This window comes from Odontesthes bonariensis, chromosome 9, assembly GCF_027942865.1.
Source record: "Odontesthes bonariensis isolate fOdoBon6 chromosome 9, fOdoBon6.hap1, whole genome shotgun sequence".
In the NCBI taxonomy this organism is placed as follows: Eukaryota; Metazoa; Chordata; class Actinopteri; order Atheriniformes; family Atherinopsidae; genus Odontesthes; species Odontesthes bonariensis.
In genome coordinates, this window is record NC_134514.1 from 37403882 (window position 1) to 37415739 (window position 11858).

Genomic DNA, 11858 nt, shown 5'->3' on the forward strand with positions numbered 1-11858 from the left:
GTCAATGCTGTATTTGAGAAGATGTGGCATATGAGGTGACAAAGTCATTCAAGCTGAGATGTGAATTATCTATCTACCCATTTTATCCATCCATCCATTGTCTTCTGCTTATCCAAGGAGGGAACAGGTTCAGGAGTGAAACCTAGACATCCCTCCCCTCAGTGACACTCTTCAGCTCTTCCTGGGGGATCCCAAGGCATTCCCAGGCCAGAAAGGATATATAATACCTTCAGCTAGTTCTGGGTCTGCTGCCGGAGCCTCCTCCCAGTTGGACGTGCCCGAAAAACCTCCAAAGTTGACCAGAAGGCATCCTAACCTGATACCCAAGCCACTTTAACTCACTCCTTTTGATGTGGAGGATCAGTGTCTCTATTACGAGTTCCCTGCAGATGGTCGAGCTCCTCATCCTATCTCTAAGGCTGAGCCCAGCCACTATCTGCGACCTAATTTTTTTGGTCACTACCCAGATCTCATTACCATGGGTGAGGTTTGGAACAAAGATGGACAAGTAAATTGAAAGCTTTGCCTTCCAGCTCAGCTCCCTCTTTACCACAACGGACCGGAGCAGCGCCCTCATGACTGCTGATAAAGCCAAAATATGTCTGTCCATCACTCGGTCACGAGATACTTAAACTCTTCCACCTGAGACATAGACTTCCAAACCTGGAGAGAGCATTCCACCTTTTTCCAGTTAAGAACCACGGCCTCGGACTGGAAGAGCTAACTTTTATCCTGACTTCACACTCAGCTACAAATTGCTCCAGTGTGTGCTGTAGGTAATAGCTTGAAGAAGCCAGCAGAACCACATCATCCACAAAAAATAGAGATATAACCTTGAGCTTCCCAAACCAAATGCCTCCCTCTTCTGATTACCACTCAAGATCCTGTCCATGAAAATCACAAACAGGATTGGCGACAAGGGGTAGATTCTAGCCTCTCCTGGTAGATGAGAAAAATTCTCCCAGAGATATGAGTTGAAGATCCTGCAGACAGGGCCTTTGCCAGACATTCCTTGTTCACCCTCACTACCTGTTTGGGTTTACTAGGTTTGTCCAGCAGTCTTCCCGTCAACGGATCCGACTCTCCACCAGATGGTGATCAGTTGACAGCTCCACCTTGTTCTCAACCCAAGTGTCCAAGACATACCATCAGTTGTTAATCTGCGGTCTGATGGTACAACTACAAAGTTGAACATCAATCTTAGGCCTAAGGTTGTCTGGTACCAGGTACACTTATGATACTCGAACAGGATGTTTGTAATTGACAAACTATGACTAGCACAGAAGCCCGAAAGACAGAATACTGCTTGGGTTCCAATCAGGAAAACTGTTCATCCCAATCACACCTCTCCAGGTCACTCCAATGAAGTCCCCAAGGGGAATAATACAATCCCCAGGTGGCACCCTCTCTAGTGCCCTAACCCAACACTCCAAGAAGGCCAGGTAAACTGAGCTGCTCTTTGGTGCATATGCACAAACAACAGTCAGAACCTTCCCTCCTGTGACTTGAAGCCACAGTGAGGCAACCCTGTCACTCACCAGGTAGAACTCCACCACCAAGGCACTCAGCTGGGGCATTGTGAGAATCCTCACTCCCGCTCAATGTCTTTTCCCTTGGGGAACTAGTGTGAGCCCAGCCCCTCTCCAGTACTTTGGTTCCAGAGTCCACACTGTGGGTGGAGGTGAGATCAACTATATCTAGTGTGTATCGCTCCACCTCACACACCAGCTCAGGCCCTTTACCAGGGCCTGCCAGTGAGGTGATGTTCCACATCCCAACAGCCAGTTTAACAATGCTGGGAGTCTGCAAGCCCAGGCCCTCGCCTTTGCCTGCCGCTGAGTTAACATTGCACCTGATCTGAAACTTCCTCCCTATGAGAGATGGCTTCCTGCTGCTTCTGTGGGTTGAGCCCGGCTCCTTCATGTCTGTGACTTGCACAAAGATCTTCTGTTGTTTACAGAGGCCCTGACCTCAGTCTCAACAGACAGTATATGGCGTGGATATGATAGTCAAGTTTATTTGTTTGAACCTTTGTTCAACTTAATTTGTAAGGAACATACTAACGAAAAAAAATTGGCCAGCTTTGCACTCTAGCGACCCTGAACCAGATTAAGCAGTTATAGAAAATGGATGGATGGATGGACACTCAACAGCTGGAATGGAGGGGTGTTCACCATTGTATGATTGGAATTCATTTAGACTTTCCCTTCAGTAAATAACTTTTATTTAAGGAAATGTTTGGAACTTGGTGGCTGGCTCGGCTAATTGCCAAGTGCTCATAAGGGAATTGTATGAGTGGTAGCACTTTCGTAAAACTGCAGTCTGATCTGGAACCAACAGAGTTTGGTATTTTTTTTACGGTGATTGAGGTTTAATCCCATTATTTTTTTTACTTTTAGATTTTTGTTTTTAATGTATAATTTGCTTGTTTGAGGGTGTTTTTTGCCTTCCTTGTGAACCTGAGCAACTAGCACTTTATATTAATTTGTTTTCAGGTTAGCCTGCCTGCCTTCTGGTAGTTTAGTGCTATTGTTTTTCATAGATTTGCAATTTGTACAGTTTTTTAGTTTTCCTTTTTCTTTCAGCTTTGCAGTTTTTCATTGATACTTGTCTATTGTTGCAAGAAGCAAATCTACCTTCCTTTTATCATCAAGCCACTGCATGCACAGCCATCATTCCGCTCAACTCTCGCTAGGGCTGTCGCGGTTGAGGAATTCCCCCTGCGGTGAGTCAGGGCGGCTCAATATCACGGTATGCGATATTATTGCACCATCTCTTTTTTTTATCTATCTATCTATCTATCTATCTATCTATCTATCTATCTATCTATCTATCTATCTATCTATCTAGCAAATTTGTTTGTTAATTACTAAATTACTAAACTCATAGCAATGTTTCAACTCAACTCAACTTTATTTATAAAGTCCTTTATAAACAGCTGTGGCTGAAACAAAGTGCTGTACACGAATAACAACACACTTATGAAAACCCTCTTCGATGGTTGCGCTTGTTACATACAGAGAACCTTTAAATCTATCCATAACCTCAACCATGCTTCTTAATAACTTTCATTGAACCAGCAAATTCTCACTGTTGTGACATATTCCTCGTTTGAGAAATATAAGTTGGTAAATTTCACAATTTATGTGGAAATTGTGTACATTCATTAAGCACACTTGAGTGCATAAGCATGTTTTTTTGCATTTTATCTCTCATTTAAAATGTACCATAAATTTTAAACTGAGATCAAAGACTGATTTAAGCTTATTTCAGTAAAAAGATTAGAAAGAACAAACAAAACAGATGGTAGAGAAAGGACACACTTACACATCAATTCGTCTTTTCAAAAGCATTTGCTGTATCAATGCAGAAAACGTAGCTTGTAGCATCCTCCTTAATGAGTGGCTGAAACATAGGTTCCAAAGGGCCTCCTCCGTCACTGTCACATCCACTGAGTTCCTCAGTCACATTCAAATTGGCCCCTGGGTCAGCAGAGATTGATAAAGGGTCTCAACATGGTGGAAACCATGAAGACATATTCCAGGCTGAGTTGAAGGGGTTCAGTCGCTGTCCATCACTTCCTTTTTATTTGCATTGGCCCCAATCAGTCCAGAGTGGTGATCAATAAAAGTCAAAGTGAGCTTTCTTCCAGCATTAGGGGCTACTTTCCATCACACTTACTACAGCCCTGTAATGTTAATGTTAATGTCAAGTAGATGTCTGTTGGCACACCTACACAACTGTGGTAAAACTGTGTGAAGGTGCCACCAATGGGAAAGTTGACACCGTTATACCCATTCATAGATCTGTATTCATTCAAAATGAGTGATCAACATGGGCAAAGTTTCATCTTTAGAACAGTCACAGAGAATAGTTTCAATCATAGAATACAGGGGGCAAAAGGAGGCCCACAAAGGATATTTTGTTTCACAGATGAGAAGCAAATTACGTAAATAATAGGCATAAATTAATAAGGGGGACTGTGATGGCCATGGCAAAACCTTGTGTCTTGTGAAGTGGCCCACTGGGGAGTGTAAGGTATATTTATTTCTGATCTGCTGTACTCTTGAATAAATATTCTTTTTATCCTTAGCTTTTTACAGACAGTAATGTTTGCTCATTGAATTAGCTGTTACTGTATTTAGTGGCATTTATTCTTCCCTCCACCAGTGAAATGTTCCAACCAACACTTTCAGCAACTTAAGCCCAAAGAAGGACTGATTCCTCCTTGTGTTGGAGAAGTGTTCTTTTCTTAAAATTGTTATTTTTTTGGTTTCCAAGCACACCTTTGCGAATGGAGGTTAAAAATATTAACATTGAGTCCACCAGACTTCTCTCTGTATGATTAGTTTATAAAGGGAATTTACAAACTTCTGACATTGAAGCTCATGAAGGGGAAGTATTGAAGGTTTTCCACAAATGACTCACTTAAAAGTGATATTTGTGCAAGTGCTTCGACATACTAGAACAGTATGTTACCACTCTAGAGTCTGCTAAATCTTCACGATGATATTTGGCATTCAAACAGAGGTTTGATATGCCATTCTAGCAATCTCACATTTTTCTGAAAGCGTCCTTGTTCCTCCAGACCTAATTCTGTTCTTGCCATTTCTTAATTATATTAAAAACTAAGTGTGGTTTAAATCATCAGTATCACAGTTACGTTTCATATTCTTGCTCCTGGTGTTTTTCTCGGTTTGTCTCCCTTTAGGTGCTCCTGATGGTTCTCCGCCTGGTTTCCCCGCAGAGGCTGTAGGATGTTTTCTGTTAAGTCTCTCTGTAGCTGTGGCAGCTGGTTGTCTGGACTATTATTTTCTTATATAATTTATATTGTATTTCTATCTCCTTTTTCTTTTCTTTGCTCTTCCCCTTTCTTTGTTCCACATATCAGGTTTAGCATTAATATGTATTTTTTAACAAAAATAAATAGATAAATAATACTTAAGCAGTAAGGGGAGTTTTATTATTTCAAATATGAAATGAGCTTTCAAATGTGTTTGGCACAACACAGCATTCATACCATCATTCTGCTTGCCATGAAGCTAGACAGGAAAGAATTTTAAAAAAAAAGGAAATTAATCCTATAAGACATTTTACTATATTCTCACAGTCCTCTGTATGTTAGGTAAACTTTAAGGGGCGCATAGGGCTGCTTATTGTTCAGAAAAAGGTCGAAAGGTTAAAGTTTTATTATGAGTTGAAATCAGTTTTTAATCACGTGCCATAAAGTCGAAGTCCTTACAAGTTTACCCAAGATATTTTCATACAAGTTGACTGCAATCTCTTGTATCAAACCATATATATATAACCACTTATATCATATTTGTATTATTTCTATATTCAATTTTAAAGTGTGTTGTACTGAACATTTTAGATCTCCATATATGCACAACTATGTTTCCATTTATGACTTTTAAATTCTATTATTTTATTCTATTAAAAAGAGATTCAATTTTCTTTGTGTTGGCCCCAATCACCATTCAAAGAATACCTGTTGGAACAGCGACAGTATGTAATGTTTTCTAGGGCTTGTTGGCAAGAAGCAGACCAGAAATTTCTCTCTAGGCTTTAACAGGTTTGTTAAGGGAGCAACCACTGTTCAAAAGTGACAACAAAAATTGTGACAGTAACTCACAAGGACAAGAAAAAGCACTAGTTCCTTCTTTGTTGTTAGCACTGGATACTGCCAATGGCAGCAACTTCTGCTCTCACAGGCCAATCCTTCCCAGGTAGGTGACAGTAGCCTTAGCAAACTCACATTTCACAGGTGTCAGGTGTGCATCATGCAAGAGATAAAACAGCTTTCTGATTCAATAAACTTATGGCGCGTTTCCACTAGCTCGCTTCGGCACGGCACGGCACGGTGCACTATTTTGGTGTTTCCACTAGCACGCAGTACCTGCAACCGGGTAGACTTTTGGTATCACCTCAGCCCTGGTTCCAAGCGAGCCGAAGCGTTACTAAAACGTGACGTCAGCCGACTGCCTTCCACTGATTGGCCGATGAGTGTCGTCACTGGAAGCGTCATAACCGTGCGATGACCGACTAGAATGTAAATAAATACAAGACTCAAGACAAGAGTCCACATTTTACTGCTTCAGTTTGTACTGCTACGAGATGTTTTCGCTGAGGAAATCCACTCGATGGTCGGTCGAGGAGGTCCAGATGTTCCTGACTCTGGTTGCTGAAGATAGGATTCAGAGGGAACTCGACGGCACCACATGGATTTGTACGTTGCTCGGCGCCGTGTAAATGACGTCAAGGAGGTTTCGCGCAGCCATGTTACGACGACTCAGCCCACATCGAGGAGGCACAAAGTGATACTCGGTTGTAATGGAAACACAACCAAACCGAGCCGTGCCGAGCTAGTGGAAATGCGCCAATAGTCTTCCCAGGTATTACTGTAGACCACCACATCATCAAGATATACAGCACACCCCGCCAGCCCAGATACAACCAGGTTCACGCTGAAAAGTTGCAGGTGCTTTACGTAGCCCAAAGCTCATTACTGAATATGAATAAAGATCAAAAGGTGTAATAAAAGAAGAGATCTATTTTGCTCTGAGAGTGAGACTTGCCAATATCCTTTCAGTAGATCAAATCTACTCACAAAACAAGCTGAGCCTACCTGATCAACACAGTCCTCTATATGAGGCAATGGATAAGCACTTGGTTTTATAACGAACTTTACCACAGTAATCTGAGGAAAACTTTGGAGTTTTGTCTGCTTTTCTAAAAATACAGAAAAATACAGCATTCTTGATCATTTCCTGTCTCGTTTTCACAGGGCTCGTTCCACTGAAACAGCCCTTCTTAGAATCTCCAGTGACATCCTGATACGGAGTGATGCAGGAGAATATTCTATATTACTGATGTTGGACTTGACTTTGGCCTTTGATACTGTTGACCATTGCATCATAGCTCCATGATGCTAATGGTCCAAAGTAGCTTTACCTGCCAGGCTGTCGGGCTGGTGTCATGGCTGTGTGCATGAGTGCTGCGGCTAGTTGCTCTCAATGCATGATAAATGTTTGTCTTTGTCTTTGTGTTTTTGGAACTTTGTTATTCAAATACTTTTTCAACCTCTGTACCGCAGAGATACAGTCGGCAGGAGCTGATTAACTATGGACTACAGTGGAGCGTGCCTATAACGAGGGTTTTCCAGCAGGATCACAACATTCCTGCAGACATTGCATGACCGGATTGTTGTCGGGTCCACCACGAAAATCAGACAGAGGAGAGACAGGAGGGAAAAGAGCGGCTGTCGATCAGGCCTACTAGCCTGGCTACGTAGATCCCTTAAACCACCGTTCCCCAGGCTATTTCTCCTCAACGCCAGGTCCATCATACACAAGATGGATGAAATTGTTGGGTTTCTGGGAGTGTGGTGGTTCTTTTTCCTTCCACCAGGTGGTAGTCAGGAGCACGGTGGCTGAGGCTGGCATCTGACGAGGCACACCTGCAGTAACTTACCATCATCAAGGAGGAGCATTTAAGGAGATCGCTGTCAGTCCTTCGGCGCCTGATTGTTGCCATAAGTGGTACTTCAAGCCTGTGAATTACCTTTCCACGAACCTGTCGAGATACCTTGAAAACTAACTAGTTGTGTTTTTGCTTCCAAGATTTTCCAGTTTCCTAGTGATGGCAAAACGAGGCTTTTTGAAGCATTGAAGCATTTTGAACCATTGTGTCATAAAGTGGTTCACTACTCGAAGCTTCATTCAATTCCCTTGGGTGACATCTACTGGCGTAGCGATTGTTGCACCATATGAAGCCCTGCGAATGTGATGCATATAATAACACGATAATAACACGTATACATGTGTGTTGTACATATGGGTTTGTAGTACCTCATTAAAGATTGATTAATTTACCCATGAAATAATAATTTGCCCTCTCCGGGTCGGGAATGAGATCCTTCCCCAAGTGGAGGAGTTCAAGTATCTCGGGGTCTTGTTCACGAGTGAGGGACAAATGCAGCGGGAGGTTGACAGGCGGATCGGTGCGCCATCAGCTGAGCCAGAAGGAGAAGCTCTCGATTTACCGGTCAATCTGTGTTCCTACCCTCACCTATGGTCACGAGCTGTGGGTAGTGACCGAAAGAACGAGATCGCCAATACAAGCGGCCGAAATGAGTTTCCTCCGCAGGGTGTCTGGGCTCTCCCTTAAGGCTGAGTTATACCTCTTTTAACTGCGCTTGCGCTTGCGCTTGTGTTAATGGCTCGAGACGTTTATGCTTCATTTTGCTTTGCCGGCGGTTGCGTGTGCTGCGTGGCGATTCACCGCCAGGACAGTAGGTGGATAGGGTGAGAAGCTCGGTCATCCGGTAGGGGCTCGGAGTAGAACTGCTGCTCCTCTGCATCGAGAGGAGTCAGATGAGGTGGCTCGGGCATCTGGTTAGGATGTCTCCTGGACGCCTGGTGAGACACGTCCCACTGGGAGGAGACCCCGGGGAAGACCCCGGACACGTTGGATCTCTGGCAGGGGAACGCCTCGGGGTCCCCCCAGAAGAGCTGGAGGAGGTGGCTGGGGACAGGGACGCCTGGGTTTCTCTGCTTAGGCTGCTGCCCCCGCGACCCGACCCCCGGAGAAGCGGAAGATGATGGATGGATGGATGGATGGATGGAATAATAATTTAAAAACAATGTGAAAATTTTTGGTTTGTCATTCATATTTTCTTTGGGAGTGTGCTTGGTGTAATAAAGAAGGTGCTTGTGTTACTTCAGGTGTTTTTATTAAAGAAAAACAGTTTTTGCACAGTAGAAGGGCTCAAACGGTTTCTTTTTTTTTTTTAGCCAATTTCTCCAGCTTTGGAAAATACTCTGTCACAGGGAACAGAGGAGTCTGGTGTGCTGAAGGAACTGTTTGGGTCGAAATATTCCCACACTTTAGAACGCTTCCTCGATGGTTGCTCCATGAGAGAATAATCCAAAACTCTGAATATCAAAAAACGAGAGCTGTTCGTAACGTATAATACGTGTAGAAGGGGGACATGAACCGGGGCTTCAGCCATCTTGAATACACTGAATCGCGGCAAATGTTCAAAGCTCCGCTATCAACTCGAAGCAGTCAGCTGACTCGGTCTGAATGAAGCAGTGAAGTGGTTCAAACGTCATCAGTGACGTCACATGAAGCAAGCTCCGATCCACTGCTTCACTATAACTACCCTGTCGAGTTTGAAGTGTGCTTCGGAGCTTCGGTGTTGGAGGTAACATCACTACAGTTTCCTGAAACCAAGCTCGGACCATTGTATCCAGTACACAAACCTGAAGACTCTCCCAAGACCTGGACCTGATTAACTACTGGCAGCCGTGCTCTCCTTACTGCTCCCGATCGAACCCAGTCCGCTCTCCACCGTGCTCTGGAACACCCATCTGGATTCAAACCCTGAACCTTCAGAAACCCCTCAGTGTTTATCTGCCCCCCCAAGTGGATCCGCATCTAAGAAACTGTAAGTCTCCAATCATCTGCATCCTGCTCAGAAAACCTTATCCAGACTCACCTGTGCATCTGTTTCAGTCCCAGTTATTCCTGCAACCACTGTGGTGCCAACCCCTGACTGAATTCACTTCCTGGAAAGATCCACTCCATCAAAGACAATTTTCCTCACTTTGAAAATAAAACACTTCAAACTATCTGGACTCTTGAGAGTTTTCTGCATTTGGGTCTTACAACCAGAGAAAACCATGACAGAAATGGAGCTCCTGGTCGTTTCGAACAAGACGGTACATGACTGCTGTGGGATCATCATCACCGAGACCTGGCTACACCATGTCATCCCGGATGCTAGCGAACAGCTATCTAACCGTACCCTTAACCGACAGGACCGGAAAAATCGTCACTCCAGAAAAAGTCAGACCTCACAATCGCTTGGCGCCATTTTTTCCTCCCTTCATATCAATGCGTACAGCCACCTAGCGATAGCCGCACCTGTTATGGTGTTTACTGCTCGGAAGCAGGGGACTGCTCAGTCTACACTTCGGTCTGCAAATTTTACACAGCCAAGCGATTGTGAGGTCTGACTTTTTTCTGGAGGGACGATTTTGTGATGAAAATGTATTATTCTTTTGAACGCATATTGTTTTGAGAAGCAAGACGCTTTATTTTCGGGACCCTAGCAAACTAGCCGGACTACCTTCGTCAACGCCAAAACGAGGCAGGAACTCTGCTCACAGGACGCAGCGGGGGGTAAGTCAATGTTCATAAAGGATATTGCTAAAATGGGATGTCATACAGCTTCATGTCAAAAGAGGCGAACTATCCCTTTAAGACATTTCACACTTTACACACAGGGTTATTAGCATTTGCCCACAGAGACAATCAGGGGCTTGTTAGAAAGATCTTAAGCTGTAGTTTAACCAGCAAAAAACTAACTTTAACCACTGACTATGATGCTGTGAAGACAGGATAGAAACTGGGGGCGCACATACTCAATGCATGTCACGGGGAATAATATTAGGACAATTACACGAATAAAGTTACTCACCAAGAAGCCAACCATCGCACACAGTGCCACCCTGTAGTCTGTTCCCAACAATGCTGTTACTCAGAATGTATGAACCGTGCGTTGAACCAGGCCACCCCACCACAATGTTGGTTAATTGCATTTACGCATCACATATGTATATATCTGTACATTGATCGAATGAAAATGTTTCCTGTTGACATTTACATGTGCCAGCAAATCCTCTCTGTCTCTAAGCACATGCGCTCTTCGAATTGCACCATTTGCAAAGTCTTCTAATACTGCTAAAGCAGCCATTGTTTTTAATGCATTGCAGCACTTTGCGCTGCTTTTATATCCACGCGTGTAATTGCAGACACATGGGTGTGTTAATTGTTTATCAGTATTAATTGTTCATGTATCTCAAATGTGCACATCACCGTCTGAGGACTAATTGTTTTCACATTTATTTATTATAACAGTTTCCCAACATCACCTTAGATGTCGCCAAAGAATCAACAGCTGTGGTAAAGTCCTGCCCTGAAGTTGGCGTGAGGCACCGCACATTTCCACGGTCATTTCACTCTTGATACATCTGATCGTTGACTCGGGACAGGGCCTTCAAGTCAGGAGACAGGGTCCTCTACAGCTGTGTAAGGGCCGACCTCAAACGTGGCATCAGAGAGGCAAAACCGGAGCACGCGAGGAGCACTTCCCAGACAACAACACAAGGCAAGCATGGCAGGGACTAAAACAAGGGCCCCACCACCATCTAGGACAGCAGCACCACTACCACCTCCTGGGCAGATGAGCTGAACTGTTTCTTCACCCGGTTTGAGCTAGCAGGTGTCTTTACCAACATCTTCAATCTGTCCCTTGTCAAAGCCACCGTCCCCCAGGACAGTAAAAACCAGGACAAACAGACTGTTGAACAGCTTCTTCCCAAAAGCCATCCAAACATTAAACAGACACCGTGACAAATATAATGTACTGCACTTTACAGCCCCTCTGTGCAATATACAATTTACAATTTCTCGAAATTAGGTTTTTATTTATTTATTTATATGAAAGTATGTCTTCGAGTTTCCACTGCTTTTTATTATTGTTTTTATTGTTGTATGTTATTTGTGGGGAGCTATTGCAATCTCGTTGTATCCTGTGTACAATGACAATAAAAGGAAATTGAATTGAATTGATTGGCTGAAATAGTCCGTTAGGAACTCAGCGTTGACTTTGGATGTTCACGTTAAATCAGTGTTTCACTCTTGTTTGTATCATTTAAGAAATATTGCCAAGCTAAGTCCCATTGTGTCTCTCTCTGAGATGGAAATGATCATACATGCTTTTATTTAATCATGTCTAGAATAATCCCCCCCCCCCCCCCCCAAAAAAAAAAAAAAAACATCACAGGAAC